The sequence below is a fragment of the Ostrinia nubilalis genome, chromosome 1 (assembly GCF_963855985.1).
Source record: "Ostrinia nubilalis chromosome 1, ilOstNubi1.1, whole genome shotgun sequence".
In the NCBI taxonomy this organism is placed as follows: Eukaryota; Metazoa; Arthropoda; class Insecta; order Lepidoptera; family Crambidae; genus Ostrinia; species Ostrinia nubilalis.
In genome coordinates this window covers 1,746,966-1,767,533 of record NC_087088.1, presented here as the reverse complement: position 1 = coordinate 1,767,533, position 20,568 = coordinate 1,746,966, and the positions used below count along the sequence as shown (strand labels likewise).

Genomic DNA, 20,568 nt, shown 5'->3' with positions numbered 1-20,568 from the left:
CGACCCCCTTAGTATGAAAAAATTTTTGGCGACCCCCCGACCGTTCGCTTTTTTTTTTTCATGCGTTTTATAATGTTGCAAAGATGTTTGTAGGGACTGAATACTTCAACCCATACAACATTTGCATAATTAGATTTCGGATTAATCTGTCTTTATAAGATTTTTTTTTACTGAAGTAGTTTTTACGACCTCTCGCGACCCCCCAGGGGGTCGCGACCCACAGGTTGAAAAACACTGCTATAGTCGATCCAAAACGCTGTCTTCTCTATTGATGTTATAGGTCTACGCGCCACCCACATACTACCGTAATAGATGTCATATGATATCACCATTGTTCTAGCGTTAAGAGCGTTTACGCCGTTTGTCGCAAAAACAGTACTTTTTCAACCCGTTACAATCATTAACCAGTTACATTACAAATATGTTATAGGCATAAATAATTAGGCAATTTCGTCGTCTAAATAGTTAGTTGAGAAAATATTTCGATTAGTATAGTATTTAAGAATTATATCAAGATAAGTCCACACAGGTTTTCGAATTTCCACTTTAGCGTCAGTTTACAAGCTGAAATTTTTATAAAAATACTGTGAAAACGATATAAAAAACATTTATATTCTATAGCATAGGTCCTTAGGCAAATAGTTAGTTGAGAATATTCTTAGATTTAAGCATTTTACAATAAGAAATCACAAATTCAAAGAACGTGAAATACCCAAAAATCAAAGTGATTTTTACACCATTATTCTTCTTTAATTCAACATAAAAATAGCTTAATATAATAAAATAACATCTTCTTTAAAATATTTACTTTGAAACGATATATAATTCATTGTTATTGTTTTGCTATAAACATTTGAAAAACATTAAAAAGCGCCGCGCGCGAATCATTTCCAATGATGCCCCTTGAAACGCCGCGCTTCGCGTAAACGCTCTTAATCTCAGTCAGTGCCTGAGGTATGAGCGGCACGGGAGGGTATTTTTGTGACGTCAAACGTTAGCGAGACATCAATAATTGTGCTTGAGATTTGTATGCTCTGTCACGTCATAATATGTTAATTATATAATATGTTAATAATGTCTTGTCGGCCGTTTGGTGTAGTGGTTCGGAAACGGACTACTATGCCGAGAGGTCCCGGGTTCGATTCCCGGCCGGGCAGAAATTGAAATTATGAATTTTAATTTCTGTGACGGGTCTGGGTGTTACTATGTATAATATGTATGTATTTACAAAAAAAAAAGTATTTAAGTATGTTTATATCCGTTGTCTAGTACCCATAGTACAAGCTTTGCTTAGTTTGGGACTAGAAACGTTGTGTAAAATATCCAAGGATATTTATTATTTATTTTATTATTTACTAGCTGACCCGGCGAACTTCGTACCGCCTTAGCGTAGAGATTTTCTTTATATTTTTTTCCGTAAGAACCATCCTTGGACTTCCACAAACATTTAAAAAAAAGAATTATCGAAATCGGTTCAGCCGTTCACACGTGATGCCGTGACAACGCGAAACGGGTTTCATTTTTATATATATAGATTTAATGTTACCCCTCCCTTGTCGCCCGAGAAAATCTCCAGCGTCGAGCGATTGGAACGCTGCCACGAAATTCCGATCGACCAGCAGATCAAGCGCCGCAAGTGGAACTGGATTGGCCACACTCTCCGAAGGGACCCCGATCACATCCCCAAGCAGGCTCTGGATTGGAACCCCCAAAGAAAACGCAAACGTGGTCGCCCCAAGCAAACTTGGCGGCGCACTGTGGCAGACGAAGCGAAGGACATCGGCAAGACTTGGAGCGAGATCAAACGCGAAGCTCAAGACCGAACGCGATGGAGGACTGTTGTGGACGCCCTCTGCCCCATTTAGGGGACATAGGACCTTAAGTCAAGTCCCTTACCGCTCCCATACCTACCTAAGGCACTAACACGTTAAGCGCTAGATCGTAACATCTTTTATTAACTGGCTCTTGGTTCCCACATTGCAATGTTCTTATTTCCAGATGAAACAAGGAGATGCATCTGAAGTCCCCAAGGAAAGAGTTTCCAAATCATTCTACTTTGAAGCTTATGACTCGGGCCCTAGAATGGCTCACTCTCCCGCGATAGACGTCAACGATAAACGTGATGATGAAGAGTATGGAATTGTATTGGAGGTGAGAACTGATTTATTGTTTTTCAAATGGGAACAATTATAATGAAAAATGTACGTAATGTACAGGTCTAGTGCAAAACTGAGTCAGTGCCTGAGGTATGAAAGCGGCACGGGAGGGTGTTTTAAGGCTGATTTACACAACATGTTAAGTAGATAAGTAGGTAACTAAATTTTAACTTAATTTTAAGTGATTAATTGCGTGCTAACACAATTTAGTAGCAAGTGGCAAGTTAAAATGTAGTTGTCAACTAAAGTTACCTACTTTTTTTATCCACAACGAGGAAGCTCTTGGCCTGTATCTCACCTGTTGGTGAGGCCAGTGATGATCAGGCCGAAGGTGGAAGCGAGCTTCACCCGGAATCCTCAACCACGGAGTAACTGGCTATCTTACCTCTTGCATAACTATTTAATACGTGTAAATCAGCCTTTAGTGACGTCATACGTCAGCGAGACTTCAGACATCTTGGGACTTGTATGCTCTGTCACGTCATATTATTATGTCATCCATCCTGTATCGCTCCCATACCTCAAACGCTGACTCAGTTATGCGCTAGATTTGTGCCTAACATCATTAGAGCGCTTTCACATTAGGGCGTTAGTAGCGCGACAGCAGCGCGGCAGCGGCGTTTTTGTAATGTGAATGGAGGCATCAGCTGTCACATAGTATGAAATTTTCGGCAGCGCGTCGGTCGCGCTGCTAAATCGCCTAAATGTGAAAGCGCTCTTTGTGCTCTTACTGTATTTTTTAATCTATTGTTTTTACACATTTTATTTTCCTTTTTATATTATCTTTTAAACATACATTTTGTTACTATGATCATACTTGTTGTTAGCTTTTTAGGGGGCGTCCATTAATTACGTGAGACAATGTTGGCAATTTTTTTACCTCCCCGCCCCCCTTGGTGAGATTTCATGAGATTTTGCCAGACCCCCTCCCCCACCTCCTAATCTCACGTGAGATTTTCCAAAATGCCTATTTGCAATGTAAATGAGATAATTCATGCTTCGAAAATATTAGATTTTATAAAAAAACCCGACCTGCGTTAAAAAAATTAACTGAAATGATAAAACAAAACAATTCAGGCCCAGTTTTTTTACTTTTTGTACAATTTTTAACTATTAGTTTACATTTTGTTAATATTTAAGCATTGGTAGTAAACTGCGGATCTAAAAACTGGGCCTGTGTTCACAATGCAGACGGAGGATTTACTCTGTTTGTTGTGGAAAAAAATTACGTGATATTTCTCGACACCCCCCCTCTCCCCCACGTGAGATCAAGTGAGGTTTTTCTGGATCCCCCTAAAAGTCTCACGTAATTAATGGACGCCCCCTTATCATTATCAATTTAAATTCTTCATACAGGAAGCTTCATACTCCAAATCAAAGCCGACTGACGTGGATACGACTCCCGATCGCGACAGGGCCGTAGAGTCGCCTGCACGCGAGGTTAAAGAAGAAACGCAGAAGACTCCATTGCTCAAAAATAAACGACTCGCTGGGAGAAAAAATACAATACTAGACAAGAGGCTCGCGCTTGATGCAAAAGGGTAAATAAATATAATTATAGATCGTTACATCCACGAAGACGCGCCCCACCATTCTTCCGCTAATGTTTGATTGTTATCGGTACACGCTAAATCATCCAAGAGTGCACACACACACTACACTAATAACGCTCGGATCGCTCGGATCAAACTCCCCGCACCCCGCGCTTCCCTCGACCAAAAATTGGTGGGGCCTTCGTGGATGAAACGATCTACAGGAAAAAAAATTCTACCAATCGTGCGCTGCTTCTTCTCAGCACTGGCCCATTTATTGTCCCGAAGCATTGGTTGGGTTAAAGTAATACCAGGCCTGTTCATCTCCGCGAGTTTACATCGAAAACAAAACACGCACGATGGCCCACCTACAGGATACTATTCGACAAGGCCTCACATACGAGCGAACATTGACTCACGCACGCGTACAGTTTTGTGTATGATGGAAGAAAATAAAGAAAATGGTGTACTAAATACTGTGCAGTATTTAACTGCCTAAATAATAATAAAAACACAGAATGTACTTTTTTAAGTTTCCTCAAGACACTGAGAGGTAAATAAGTAGTTAATATTATTCATGCATGCTAAATCATGTATTTCCTCCGCCATTTTCCGCAGTTTGGCACCTCACGTCACATCATTTTACCGAAATCAGCCCTATAGCTTCGGCGCAGTGCCGATCACTGACGTTTGTCAATAAAATGGTGCTTGACTCTTGATACAGGCTAAATTACACCATATTGTTAATGACATTGAGCATACATTTTTTACAAATTTTACAAATACCTTCGCGAAGTAAAACTTCTGTACGTAGTACTTATTATTATTCTGTGGTAATACTGAGATGTGTAAAACGCTTTATAAAACCTCTTTACAGAAAATAAATGACTTTTATGGCTTTAATTTAATGACCATAAACTTTTACAGTGTCAATGCCGTGATCGATAAAGAGGAAAAACATTCGTTTGTTAGCAAAAACGTTGAACAGATTCGCTCTGATCTTACGGCGGAGTCTGCTGAGCACACTAAAAAGGACTCGCACAACAGCCTTCAAATACCTGGACCATTGCCTGTGGGTAAAACTTTCATAATTGACAAAGCCGTTGATAAGTTCAAGAAGAGAAATGGCGTGAAATCCAAAAAAGAAAAGGAAACTAAAGAGGTAGTAAGAGCGAGAGAAATCAATAAGCTACAAGGCTTTGATGTTATAAAAGACGATAAGGTTGAAGTTCCTTTGCGCATACAAAATATTGTAGAAGATTCGACTATGACTAATTTGAATCTGAAAGATGCAACTATACAAGCAATTGATAGCGTAGAGGGAGGAAAAGTTCAAGCAACGAACGGCAAAGAATCTGTCCATTCAGGCAAGGCTCTAATGCCCATGAGTAGTTTGATGGAGAAATATATAGAAAAAGATCCGGAGAGAGTTGGGACATCGAGCACGCTTATTTTGCCAGAAGTCAAGAAACCGGAAGCAGAAGACAGCAAAGTAATTGGTAAGTTATAAAAACATTCAGGATACATAATAAAAATTAAAAGTGTGCTTGTTTGCCAATCTATCTCTAATCTACTATTAAGCCACTACTTGCCTAAAACCTGCTTTTGTAATAAGAGCAATTTTTGGCTATAAAATTGTATAAGCTGAAGTGCTGTCGTATGTTCAAATAACTAACTCACTCACCCCAAGAGCCAAAAAATGCACCCCACCCCTCCACTTCTCCTAAATCCGGGCCTCTTCAAAGCGAGAGTGAATATTAGGCACTTACAGGGCAGGTATGTGCTTTAGGGCCGTCTTTAACCTACTTACTAGAGGCCCTGGGCATTTAAGGATCTTTGCAGAGTAAATACAAATGATTAGGTCATCTTCATAGAAACGCACGGGCGCGGTTTGTATGTGAGCGCACCAACACGTATGCGGCGCGCACGCACACACTGACAAAATTTAGCGGGGAGCCAGTCGTGTGTGCGTGCGCGCCGCATACGTATATCGATACCTCTGGGCTCAAAGGTCGTAAAGGACAAAGTACGACTTTTCAGGAGAAGCAAAAAACGTTTTTTTATTTTTTTATTCGACGATAACTTTTTTGTTTTTTGAGCTATTAAATTATGACTTATGAAGAAAGTGCTTAGAATTCACTGCATTTTCCGAAGAGGTATTGAAAAACTGGACTAGAGCTGTATTTACTGAGATAGATTTCCTTTACGCCCTCAAAATTACAATAAAAAGACCTTTACGCCCCTCAAATATTCGTCCTAGGCAAGTTACTCAGGTCGTAAGTCTATTTTTATTTCACAAAACTACAAAACTAAGGTAATAAATGACAATTTAAATAGTTTTGTAGGTTATCATGGGTCGTAACGGGACACCCAGGTAAGGTATTATGAAAGGGTAAATTGATGATTTAGCTTAAATATTTAATATTATATGGTATTTCATAATGTAATATACCATTTATTTAATCATTATTATTGTTTCGAAAAACTACAAATAGCGGACTTAATTCCATAGGGCAGTCTGTCCACCAGTTGACCTTATGATAATGCAGATATAATAGAATTATTAAGGACAAACGAAAACCAAACTATATTAATTATATTATTTAATAAGAATTTAGAATAATTATCATTCTAAATTCTAAATAAATTAAACATTATTAATTCATAGTAGCATAAAATTATGTCATTGTACTTGGTATAAAAGTAGAAAAGTTAGGTAAGTAAGATTACAAGTAGGAAGATTTTCATTCCAGTAAAGTACATCCAATATCCATCCAGCCAATTATTTTTGGTATAAAAAAAACTGCATTCACGCTTTTTAGTAGATTAAGAGTAGGCGCACACCGTTGATTTTTAGTTGGCCGATAGTTGGGCCCGATTTTAATTCTTTCTTCATTGTATGAAGAATCGGCCACATTGAATCGGCGTAGTGTGCGCACTCCCATACATGCCCATACTGATCAACTGCCCGACTAAACTATCGGCCGACGAAAAATCAACGGTGTGTGCCTACTCTTAGTCTCAACATATATTTTCCCATGTTGTGTAAATATTTTTCCTACTAGTTATTCTTTATTAGCTGATCCAAATAACTTTAGAAACTATACTAATTTATTATAATTGTAACAGTCAAAACTCATAAGTGGTTTTGACCAAGGGCGTTAGTCAAAATTACTAGGAAATCATTAAAAATAATTGTAAAGTGTAGTATTCGTGTGATTTGTGCATACAAAATAATGACACCTAAGGTTTTTTGCTCATAATATTTTTAACAAATTTAGCTTTTTCATTTTTTCAATTTTAATGATGACTATCCTAACTTAATTAGGTAATACGTTATTATAGCATGTTTTTATTTTCTTAAATCATCTTTTAATAATTATCTTTTACCTGACAAATACCTAGTTTCTTCAAATATGACAAATAATAAAAATCAACATTACTTTACCCGATGTGGGTAGATGTCATCATTTTATATGTACAAATCACATAAATTACACTCTAAAATAGTTTTATTATTATATTTTTGATGATTTATTAGGTTATTTCGTTTGTTCCAAACGCACATACTTAAATACTATAAGAAACGTCTATAAAATTTACCTTCACAGTTATTTTAATATCCTCACTGTGTAGATTTTTAAAATATTTGTTTAGATAATCTAAGAGCGTAAAGGACAAATTATTTAGACTTGGGTATGAAAATGTGAGGTTGTATAGGACAATAGATATACTACATGTACATTATACGCCCAAAAATTTGGGTTTACTTGTTCTTTACTACCATGGTAACTGTACTAAAAAATCAAATGGTATTTACATCCCAATTTTCACGATGAATTCTGTTTAGCTTATCAAATATGATGGGTCGTAAAGGCACTTTTTTTGGGAATTTCGACAAACTAAATATACAGATCGATAGAGAATTAAATTCTGAGCAAAACTGTATAAATAACTCATTTTCGGTATTTTGTCCTTTACGACCTTTGAGCCCAGAGGTATCGATATTGGCGCGTTCACATACAAACCGCGCTCGGTGCGTTTCTATGAAGATGACCTACTCATTTGTATTTACTCTGATCTTAGGGATCAAGGGGGCACTTATCATCTAGAAAAAGGTCTTTAGGGCATTTGGGGGACCCTCGGTCGTTCGTGGGAAGTGGAAAGTGCCTAGTGGGAAAGAGGGATCTGTCTTACTTCACGACAGGTGTGATTGCAGTCAAATACCTGCTTTGTTCTGCATAAAAAAGTCCCTTTTCCTCTAACTTTCCTTGCACGTAGAGCTGTGTCTGCACCATACTCGAGCGTGCACGTGCCCGGGCGCACAACGACGCGACGTGGCCGTGTTCCGCACGTGCTCGGGCACGCTACGCTTCCGCACCGCGCCCGCCGCCGTGTTCAAGCGCTGCGCGTGCGCCGCTAAAGAAGAAAACGCTGGGACGTGTGAACAAGGTTTACTTTGATTGCTGGGTAGTTGATAACTTCTATAGAAACTAAAGCACTGAAACTCTTTGTTCTAGCTCTTCAAGCCGAGTTAGTTTTCAAATGTATTGTTTAATATTTTTAGTAGCTTTGAAATCACCTAAGTTATGAAACAGTCAATCAACTTCACCCATGGATCCTTACTATACAGTGTGAGTCACGTTAAAGTGCACATATGAAAATAGATGAAACTAGACCTATTTTTATCGACAAAAAAGAGGTCAAAAAATTATTGAGATTTTTTTTTATTTTTTTTATAGAATTTTTTTTCTTCCAAATACTTATTGTAAAAAAAACGTGATAACTTTTAAACTAAGCGGTATATCCTGATAAAATAAAAACAGTAATAATGCTAAATAACAGGCAATACTAAAAAAATACATAAAATACACAAAAAAGGCCAACAAACAATAAAAAATTATACTTTTTGAAAAAAATCTGCTTTTAAATTCGTGTTTTTTTGGTTATTTGATCAATTTCTCCAAAAAAATGCCCCTATAACCGGTAGTTTTTATTACTTTGTATTATTCTCTATCGTATTACCTTCGTAAAACCTAAAAACGCATGTCTCTATCCCTATCACAACGTTTGCAATGATCGTTTGAACTAAGCCTCTCCGGGCGCGCCATTCAAAGCTTCGTTAACAACGAAACTGAAAATGGCTCTAGATTTGTAATTTTGATAAAGACAAGTTAGATTTCAAATAAAAACAAAAGATTTCGAAGTAAAATAAGCATTTTAGTTAAAATTAAAATTGTCTCTACCTGTAGCGGAGAATAATGTTGTGGCAGGCCTTTGTTCAAACGATCATAGCAAATGTTGTGATAGGGATAGAGACATGCGATTTTTGGTTTTACGAAGGTAATACGATAGAGAATAATACAAAGTAATAAAAACCACCGGTTATAGGGGCATTTTTTGGAGAAATTTACCAAATAACAAAAAAAACACGAATTTAAAAGCAGATTTTTTTCAAAAAGTATAATTGTTTATTATTTTTTGCCATTTTTTGTGTATTTTATGTATTTTTTAGTATCGCCTATTATTTAGAATTATTACTGTTTTTATTTTATCAGGATATACCGCTTAGTTTAAAAGTTATTATTTTTCTTTACAATAAGTAATTGGAAGAAAAAAAAAATCTATAAAGAATTAAAAAAAAAACTCAAAATTTTTTGACCTCTTTTTTGTCGATAAAAATAGGTCTAGTTTCATCTATTTTCATATGTACACTTTAACGTGACTCACACTGTAGAAATGTATTGTTGTGGTCTTCTCCAGACGTTGACGTCGGCGACTCGGCGTTCAGATGCGATAGGAACCTTTGATGCTGACGTCGGATGCCTCGTATAGCGTTTAATAGGAGACCGTAGTCGTAGTGATTTCTCCATAGCCGTACAAAACCCATATTAGAAAATCGCCTTATGTATGTCAATGATTAGCGTATCCACGGTCCTATTGTTGGATGTAGTTATTAATAGAGTTTAAGATTAGTACAAGTTGAAATAATTACAAAGGTAGATCATATTACCTTACTCCACCTTACTTTGATATTCGTATCAGCCAAATGACGTCCACTGCTGGACAAAGGCCTCCCCCAAGGTTTTCCACAATGAACGGTTCTGCGCTGCCCGCATCCAGGCTCTTCCCGCGACCTTTACCAGATCGTCGGTCCACCTAGTAGGAGGCCTGCCCACGCTACGTCTTCCAGCCCGTGGTCGCCACTCGAGAACTTTCCTGCCCCAACGGCCATCGTCTCTACGAGCTATGTGCCCCGCCCACTGCCACTTGATTTTAGCAATTCTGCGAGCTATGTCGGTTACTTTGGTTCTCCTGCGGATCTCCTCATTTCTGATTCGATCACGCAGGGAAACTCCGAGTACTTTGATATATTGGTCCATTGTTCTGGTTAGGACTAATGAATATTCCTTCATTGTCAACTTCAGGGACTCAAGTGGAGCCCGAGGCGACGCATAGCAGAGGCCACACCTACCCCGTGCCGCCGCGCTCGCCCGACAACACCGACTGCGAGATATCCTCGCTCACTGACCTACCCTCGGAGAGGGACGGTGAGTACTAGCGACCTCGGGTACTCAAGTGGAGCCCGAGGCGGCGCATAGCAGAGGCCACACCTACCCCGTGCCGCCGCGCTCGCCCGACAACACCGACTGCGAGATATCCTCGCTCACTGACCTACCCTCGGAGAGGGACGGTGAGTACTAGCGACCTCGGGTACTCAAGTGGAGCCCGAGGCGGCGCATAGCAGAGGCCACACCTACCCCGTGCCGCCGCGCTCGCCCGACAACACCGACTGCGAGATATCCTCGCTCACTGACCTACCCTCGGAGAGGGACGGTGAGTACTAGCGACCTCGGGTACTCAAGTGGAGCCCGAGGCGGCGCATAGCAGAGGCCACACCTACCCCGTGCCGCCGCGCTCGCCCGACAACACCGACTGCGAGATATCCTCGCTCACTGACCTACCCTCCGAAAAGGACGGTAAATATTCGCAGTACATATGCCTTCACATACAGCACACCTTCGCTGCGAAACCATGAACTCGAATCATTATAATTTACACATTCAAACAGGCCATGTCAAAAACAACAATCAGATCAGACAATTTCAAAGTCAAAGTTACACTGTTTGGCATTGAAATTGGCACTTCATTTACAGACTTTTGCGAGGGATACTATTTTACAACTCACTAAGCTATCAGATGCATGTGTTCGTGATTTTCACATCCGTGGTGGTTTGCAAGCTTCAGAATTCGTCGCCATGTCCACCCTAACTTTAGTCTGTAACGCTTTAGTACAGACGCTAGCACACTAAATACTGTTACACCTTATATCGTTGTAATGTGCTGTTGGACTTACTTATATTTGACTTCCAATACCAGATGGTTTTCACCCGTATACAGTGTGAGTCACGTTAAAGTGTTTTGGAGAAATTCATCAAATAACCAAAAAACACGAATTTAAAAGCAGTTTTTTTTTTCAAAAAGTATATTTTTTTATTATTTGTTGGCATTTTCAGGGAATATTATGTATTTTTTTAGTATTGTCTGTTATTTAGTATTATTACTGTTTTTATTTTATCAGGATATACCGCTTAGTTTAAAAGTTATTACGTTTTCTTTACAATAAGTAATTGGAAGAAAAAAAATTCTATAAAAAATAAATAAAAAATCTAAAAAAAAATGACCTCTTTTTTGCCGATAAAAATACGTCTAGTTTCACCTAATTTCATATGTACACTTTAACGTGACTCACACTGTATATCTTTGTCAATTCCAGGCAAGTCCCCCCGCTCGGCGCGATCACCAGGCGAGCAGAAGACGACGTCCACCTACACTGAATCATACTCGCCGCACTCCACCACGGCCTACAGCTCGCTTAGCGAGGGGGAGCTACCTGGTGCGGGGGGAGGTAAGTAAAATGACAGCTGTCATTCATTCAGATTCAGATTTTTTAAATCGCTAGAATGAAAGACTTTTTGTTGATAACTTAGGCGCAGGGTAACTATATTACATTTAGACTGGGTTGCACCAACTTTCTTTAACTTTGACAAACGTCAAAAATCTATCAAACTCCATACAAAAAAACACCGTTTATAGTTACAGTCAAAGTTAGGTGGTGCATCTCAACCTTAGTTATCAGTGGTCACATCAAGTCACCCAGGATTTTTAATCAAAAATCAATCGGGAGTGTTCGGTTCGGTTAAATAAAATAAATAAATAATGTTTTTCTACTTTCAATTTACAGGTCCAAACTTGTCAGATGGAGAAGCAAAAGTCGACCCCAAAGACAAGAAACAGTAAGTTTTTTTTTATGCTAGACCAGGCAGGTATTTGACCGCAATCGTATTTTTTTAGGCTATTACAATAATAAAAAAAAATGTTTCAGTCACGCCACACTACAGTGAGAGCTTTTGAAAATTGCTCCTTAAGTTCTGACCCTCACAATCCATTTTCCATCGCAGGACGTTCACGGCGCCACCTGCCGCGCGTATGGAGGAGGCACTAGCGGCCATTACGGAGGAACTAGCACTATGCCGCGACCTGCTACACGCACGCAGCGCTGTCGAGGTGACCCGCCTTGCCTTGCACTGAAGTGTACGAGGGATATAGATGACCCACGCTGAACTGTCCCACCAAACTCAATGACAGGGGGGCGCTACCATCGTTCAACTTTATGGTTTCCAACATAGCAAAAATCGGAACCAGCGATCCGGTATTGACGGTAGCGCCCCACTGTCAATGTCATGGATAGGACAGTTCAGTATTTTGGAACTATACGAATATACAGGGTGACTTTTGTATCAGTATCCAAATTTTAATATAATAATCTATGAAGCGAAAGACAAAACACGTATTTTTTATTTTTGTATCGTCCAGTACAAAAATGTCAAAATAAAGCACCCAGAAACAGTCTGAAAAAACACTTACACCGTGGTTACGGCTCACTCGCTTACGCACGCACACACGTACGCGCCTGCCCGCGCCGCATTTCATTCATTGCGATACGATTCATAAGTTGTCGATTTTCCCTTCATACTTTCACGGGCTTAGGACCGTCAAAATACAAAAGATTTCAAAGTGGTAATTAGTTTTAATTAAACAGACTTACTAATTTATGGTAGAAAAATTAAATACCTACGACAATAATTACGCTATCAAAAAGAAAATAAAATCACCGAGAGCGGTAACACTACTTTTCTTGTGTACCTATTCGGGGGTATTTATCGTTATTTTCATGTGCAATAATTGAGATTGCTTACCAAACCTACCTAACCTAACAACAAACTAACAAATTATGAGTAGGTATTTTAATAATTGCCCAAAGTGCATACCATTTTTCTCCAGACAGACTTGCACGCTTTTGTACATTGTCTTTGAGTTTATTTAAAACTACAGTGTCATTTCGCACTTCGCGTCTCGTGTAGGTACTTACTTACTTGCTCGCGGATCTCGCTTCAGTTTGCCGCTAAAATCGTTCACCGGTTTGGCACTGTTGGGTTTAGTCCTTGGTTACGAAGTCGAGGTATTCCTCTGGGCCCGGTTCAAACTCTCTCCACTTAAAATGTAGCACCGAATCATTTCATAACACTCGCGCTGCGAATACATCGTTACGTTGACCGCGCGACGGAACGATCGGCGCGCGCAGCGATACGCGCGTCTCGTAATGGGTTGCGCGGGCGACTGATTGATTGATGATGCGCCGCGCGGCCAGGCCGGCCGGTCGAGCGTTGCCACACGTTGCCAGCTCTCCGCTCGACCCGCTCTCCCGCAAAATGTTTACGCGCTAAGCGCGGTAACCACACTACGTTATTAATTGGTTAGGAAAAAAATAGTTGATGTTAAAATTTGACCTACCTATTTTTTATTAAAAATGTCATCTATAAACGATACCTAATGTCAGGAAAAAAATTTGGATACTGATACAAAAGTCACCCTGTATAGTGCCATGACACCACTGTATCTTTTCGAAATTCGAAATTCGGCTCTTCCATGCCCTGTGGGCGTAGTGTGAGTTTACGTTAAACGAATTCGATATTGAAAGCGTAAAAAGTCATTTACGCCCGTATTCACAAACATTACTATGTGGTCTCACAGTGCGCGTGGACGCACAGGGTGACACATGATCATGAACCAATCGCAGAGCTTTATTCAACGCTGTGCGTTCGATTTGCTGCTTCACTTGAGCAAGCATCGTTTGTGAATACGGGCGTTAGGTAATGTATGACGGATTGTACAGCGCCCCTAGCGGAAACTTTCAAGATCCTCATATATTTTTTTAAAGCAGTCGATATCGAATGCATTTGACACAAACTACGCCCCCTGGAGTCTAAAAGAGGTAACCATTATGACACCAATGGATGCCTTTTATCTAAATTCAGATTCAAAATAATTTTATTTGTTGTTGCAGCGACAGAATTTGTTATACTACTGAATAGCGTTTCTTTTCTCGTGTTAATGGTGTCATGTAGTCACTTTTTCTGATTTGGACTATTTCCAAACAATATTATTTACTTACTTGGATATAATATTAAGTTGTTGTTACGTATATGGGCCTGCTATTAATTTTAATGATAATTCCAATAATCTAGTCAAACTGCAGCAGCATTTATTAGACATAGTTTTAGTCCGTAGTTTAGTTTGTAGTGTAGATTATACAGGTGGTGGTATTACAGAAGTGAATTTATGAAGTACCTCGTCTAGTTTAGTGTGATGAAAATGTATTTTTGAATTTGCCTTCGTATTTGATAGTAGATACAAACGCATTCTATTTATATTTCAGTAATATTATGTAATTGTTGGTTTAAATTTAATTTTCTTCTATAGTCGCCTTGTGAAGTTAATACACATTTGTTTTGCGTGGGAGTTATTCTTTATTTACCTGTTAAGTTTCATTGTATTTGAAAATAATCTAGTCACTATGACTAAAGTCTATGTAGTTAGTTACTATTTTATATTTTTGTTAAATGTTAAAACTTAAAAATATTAAGACTGCTTGTCCTCCTTTAAATATAAGAAAAAAATGTATACGTGAGTAGTTTATGTTTTAATAATAGAACTACATAAAAATACATATTTGACCTAGATCTGTCTTATATTATTCAAATATCTAACGATAGTATGTAAACTATTTTTCTCACCAAAGTGAATTTTCAATATATTCCGTCCTTTTAAATATTAAATAAACGCGAAATATCTTTTTGAATTTGCGTTTTATTTTTCTGAACCTTAGCTTGAGTAGTAATTGGTGTTCCGTGAGTGTAAGTAGTAAAAGGTATTCGATTTGACAGTAGGTATATCATTGCTATATGTTTTGCATGGGATGTCCTTACAAATGGTATGTATTCATATTTATTTTAATAGCTTTCTAGTTATAAAGTGGTATAAGTGGTCAGCTATAACAAGGTAGCTGGTTGATTGTGTCAAATCTTTCAGTAGATAGATGTTTGGGTTGTTAACCCTTAATTTGGCAGACTCATTATTTATCAAAAAATAAAAATACATCGTCGGATTTATGTTCTTAGGGTTATTTATAGGTCAGAAAAAAATATATAAAAAATTGAAACTTCACCAAATAGAAAAAAAAACAATGTTCATCCCAATGAACACTGCCAAATACATGGAGAATTTTAACTGTTCATTGGGGTGAACATTGCCAATTTAGGGTAGCGGCATTAAATTAAAACAATTATTCATATAAAAAGTAAAATTTATGTTATCAAATGCTTTTTGGTGCACAAAATAGTAAGAAATTAACTATTACCATACAATTATGTGTGATCGTTGAGGTAAAACAATGTTTAATGTTTATAAAGAAAAAATCATAATTTTTTTTTTCATATAACTTAAAAGTGGACAAGTCGCACTAAATAATAAAAAAACAGCTCTCACATTTATAAAATATATTCTTCAGGGCTTAAATAAAAAATTAAAAATGATTTTAATCAAAAATATTCTTTGGAACTACAAACTTTGAATCTACAAACAACCGCTAAATTAAAATATGTAATTATTTAGTATGAAAATTTAGAAAACAATTATGTCCACTTTTACCAGTAACAAAACATTATTCTGATATTACATTTCATGCAATATACAGTATTAAGCTGCCAACATCCCAAACAAAATAAAAAATTACTCTAAATAAAGAAATTAGTCCACTGAAATAAAATTAAGCAAAAATAAACGTTTCATAGCTTATTTGACAACGTTCACTGGGATGAACAATCAAAGATTATTAGTAATTTGGCAATGTTCACTGGGATGAACACTCGACTTTGACCTGGTATAACATGGCTTATTTATTAAATGAGCATTGTAAATCAATCAAGTTATTAAGCATGAACACTATGCAATACGTTAAAACCACTGTCATTACTCAATTATAATAAAAAACATGTAAAGCTTGAATAAACACCTTGACACTAAAGCCTAGTCTTCGCTATGGCCGGCATTTTGGCTAAAATTAACACTTTCAGACTGTGACTAGCACATAAAAATATTTTTCTACCAAAACTTAAGTATATTTTCTAGTGAAAAAAAAAAACTTACCAGAAATTAAGACGTATGCACTCGGCATATTATTTTTTTCAATTGAATGTTCATCCCAGTGAACAAAATCAAATGAAGGGTTAATAGCTATATCCTGTTAAAATATTAAATCTTAGAAACAGCTCCAAACCCTAAGGCCCGCCATACACGGACAGCTTGAAGCAGCTAGTATCCGACAGCTTCAAGCTGCGACTGCATAGCAAACTACAGTACACTACGTACACATACACGGAACCGCTCGAGCAGTTACAACTGTTTCCGTAGTTTGCTATGCAGTCGCAGCTGTCCGTGTATAGCAGGCCTAACAAAAAAGTGTTGATTTTGATGCTTTGATAGTAGACCTGTCCCTATTCTGCGTTCATATCGCTCGAGTCTTCTGACCCGTTGTCCTAAGTAAGCGACGGGACGCGACAAAACGACGCGATGCGAGGCAATGCGACCAATACTTTACGTGACATAATGACACATAACACGCAACTACGTAGGCCACTATTAGGTATATTAAACGACTTCTGGATATTTTTGCATCGGATCGCGTCTCGTTGTTGCGTTTATTGTCATTCACCTAAGACAACGGGTGAGAGGCTACTAGCGTATTTCTATGTGCTGCAATCGCTCATGCCGAAATCTTACGACAATGAGGGTTTTCGCGATTGAAAAATCCGTCAGATGGCAATACGTAGACACGAGGTCCAAATGCTGCGTGTTTGGTGGATTTTGACATATCTGTCAATGTCATGTCAAAAATAACCAATCATGCAGCATTTGGACCTCGCGTCTATGTATTGCAATCTGGCGGATTTTTCAATCGCGAAAACCCTCATTGATAGAACCAACACTTAATAGAGTTCGTTGTAAGTAACCTCAGCGATAGAATCTTACAAGTCATTTATTGTCCCGAAGCAGTGGTAGGGTTAATATTGGGACGTGTTAAAGTGCTTTTTAAAAGCCTATTTGCAAAAATAAATGAGTTTTATGAGTTTTTTATTTCTCTTCCAGACGAAGCAGCCTACAAAGGACGCGTCCCTGATGGTAGATCTGTGCCCCGGGCCCATCGCTCTGAAGCGGGCTGCAGGCTCGCCGCGCATTGGAGATGCTTTTACTCCGAAATGCATCTTCACGCTGCACATCGGGACGGTGGTGCTGTCTGACGAGGTTGTTATGCTACTAAAGCCTGGTCCGTGAGCACGTAGAATTTTGTCCAATGACCCCTAGCTACCCATCCTTATCGCTCGCGCGTAATTATATTGCTGTCGCGACTGTGCGACGGGCGCCCGCAGTGAGTGTGCGAGCGCGACAGCAACATAATTACGCGCGAGCGATAAGGATGGGTAGCTTGGGGTCATTGGACAAAATTCTACGTGCTCACGGACCAGACTATAGTCAATCTTTAAGCACCTTGTATTATATCTTAGATAAAAAAGAAGCCCTTATTTTAATCCCGATACGTTGGGACAAGCTTGATAATGGGTGCTACTGAAAACAAGTAAAGAAGCTCCTTTCATACTACAGTGAGTATGAGAGGAGTTGGTGTTTATGAAAGGCGTAAGAGACTGTAAGCCTGTATTACAGTTCACCAGGACCCCACCCCACAGCACGTATGTATGTACCTATTTGTTTTGATCGTATTCTAATGGTTTACGATAAATCATAATCTAGTCCAAGAGACTAAAGGGGGCGCGGCTAGTCATGTACAAAGACAAATCATATCTAGTCGAGAGGTGCAAGAAAGGATTTTTTCCTGGCGGCTTGGTGACTGGAATTGAACCGCCACCGGTGCAGACTGAGAAGATGGTGAGTTGTCTGCACGTGAAAAAGAGGTTGTCCGGCTTGCAGAAATTTATATAAGTTACCGTTCCTTGTGTGAAATTAAAAAAATATAAATAAAACAGCTCCCTCTCAATTGACACAATTTATTTTTATCTCGTATGCTCCTATATAGTTAACAATTACGATATTATAATAACTACTGTAATAGTGCCAATCTCAAGGGATTCAGGGTCGTTAATTAGGTTCGGTTTGGTGAATATTATTGCCACTACAAATTTCTTAAAACTCAGCCTAAATATTAAAAGACTCTACTAGTTAAGATAACTGCGCGATGTCAGGTCGGAAAGACTCCTACTTGAAGGATGGAAAAGTGGGTACCTTGGAAGCCATGCGGTTATAAGCCGTTACCCTGAACGTTCCTCTCTTCTTCCGGGGTCCAACGGGTCTCGCACACTTTTAGGTTACAAGCAGCGTCCTCCACGGCCTCAAGCGCGCAGTGCCAGATGAAGCTCTTGCATCTCTTTGACAGGTAAGCGTTCAAACTCTTGCAGAGACAGAGGTTTGATGACAAGGAGGAAATGCGAAGAGATCAGCAGTTCAGAAAGGAGTAATAATTATAGAAATCAATATGAAATATTGAAATATCTAAAATATGAAATGTAAAATCGTAAAATATGAAATCCCGCATCTGAAACGAAAAATACTAGTGTCAGAATCACAAGTGGAACGTGGCATTAGGTTATGAAAAAAAACCGCAATGGGAAAGAAATACTTACGAAGACTGTTCGCTAATTTAAGCTTCACTCGCAGTCTTCAGCAACCCAATACCCTCATCCGAATAGGATTTAGGGAATCTCTGAAAGAAACGATCACATGAAATAACCACGTACTGGAATACGAAAAATATCAATCACGAAAAATAAATAAATTCTCCGACGGGAACTTACCTCATGTGTGTTATTTTTATTTATTCATCAAGAAATTATCGTGGATGCATTTTGCACCACCCGATTTGAAATAAAAGGAATTACATTCCCGAAAATAATCAAATTGCGGTTGCGCACGATCGACAAATTCCTAAGTGATTTGACAGCTCCACTGACAGCCGCTCTGTCATAGACATCGCGATACGTTTCGTTTCGCCGTTTGAAAAAGTAAATACTGTACTAATAAAACCATGATGAAAACAATTTCCAGAACACTGAAAATATTCTATTTGAAAAATAGAATAATCAATATAAAAACACTAGGAAATGTTTCATCAAAGTATATTTCAATTAACTGAGCAAAAAGCGCCATCTATTGCAAATTAATTCTAAATCACGCCAATAGATGTCGCTAGTGGTATCCAAAATCAGAATATTGAGAAGAAATATTAATTTGTGAAAAAACAGCAAACGGCAACGTTACAGAGGATATGAATTTTGTCGTGTTCTATCAGGAAGAAGTTTCTAGATTGTGCTAGTGAGTGGCTATCGTTTCCAGGCTGTGATAAACTCGCGCGACTTGTCCCTAGTGCTGACATGGAAGTTCTATGAGCAGAGCGCGGCGATAATGCGCATGCGCAATTTTGGTCGTATTATAACGGATACGATAAACTATGTACATACTTAACTTTAACATTTATAGGTCGCTTAACTAAGTCAGTCAGACACAGGTATGGAAGCGGCACGGGAGAGGTGACATCGACCTATTATGACATGGCAAAGTATACAAATCTGAAGCACATCTAAAATCTCGCCGACGTTTGACAGCGCAAAAACACCCTCCCGTGCCGCTGACATAATTACCTCAGGCATTGACTCAGTTAGCGCTAGATCTATAGCCCAGAGGGTGTGGAATCTTGTCGTGTACTAGTAGAAAGAAGTTTATGTACTATTTCTAGGCGGTGATAAACTCGCGCGACCTGTCGCTGGTGCTGACGTGGAAGTTCTACGAGCAGAGCGCCGCCATGACTCGCATGCGCGCCGGCCGCGTGGTGCTGTTCGACTTCTCCACCGAGTACGACGTCAAGATCACAGACCACTTCCTGGACTATCTCAAACACGTATGTTTCTCTCATACCTACCTATACACATCATACACCACGTGGAAGTTCTACGAGCAGAGCGCCGCCATGACGCGTATGTGCGACGGGCGCCTTACAGCAACATAATTACGCGCGAGCGATAAGGATGGGTAGCTTGGGGTCATTGGACAAAATTCTACGTGCTCACGGACCGGGCTTTATCTCTCATACCTACTTAAACATATCATACACCACGTGGAAGTTCTACGAGCAGAGCGCCGCAGAATACGCGCGCCGGCCGCGAGGTGCTGTTCGACTTCTCCACCGAGTATGACGTCAAGATCACAGACCACTTCCTGGACTATCTCAAACACGTATGTTTCTCTCATATCTGCCTATACACATCATACACCACGTGGAAGTTCTACGAGCAGAGCGCCGACATGAAGCGCATGTGCGACGGGCGCCTTACAGCAACATAATGAGGGCTATCGTTTTAGCGCTCACCAGTTAGCGCCACTGTAGAGTAAGGTCCTGTCACTTGCTAGTAGCG

General features: G+C 39.1%; 1 protein-coding gene and 1 long non-coding RNA gene across 2 annotated transcripts in view; both read right to left on the bottom strand.

Moving 5' to 3' along the window:
* The window catches only part of LOC135078003 (14 kDa phosphohistidine phosphatase-like), a 516,815-nt gene that overhangs the window by 399,517 nt on the left and 96,730 nt on the right, over window positions 1-20,568 (bottom strand). The gene's annotated exons all lie outside the window — the stretch shown is intronic.
* On the bottom strand, window positions 18,137-19,412 carry LOC135074800 (uncharacterized). Its single transcript, XR_010257894.1, has 2 exons — window positions 18,784-19,412; window positions 18,137-18,695 (listed from the first exon to the last, which is right to left on the bottom strand). It is a non-coding gene; the product is annotated as an uncharacterized LOC135074800 (long non-coding RNA).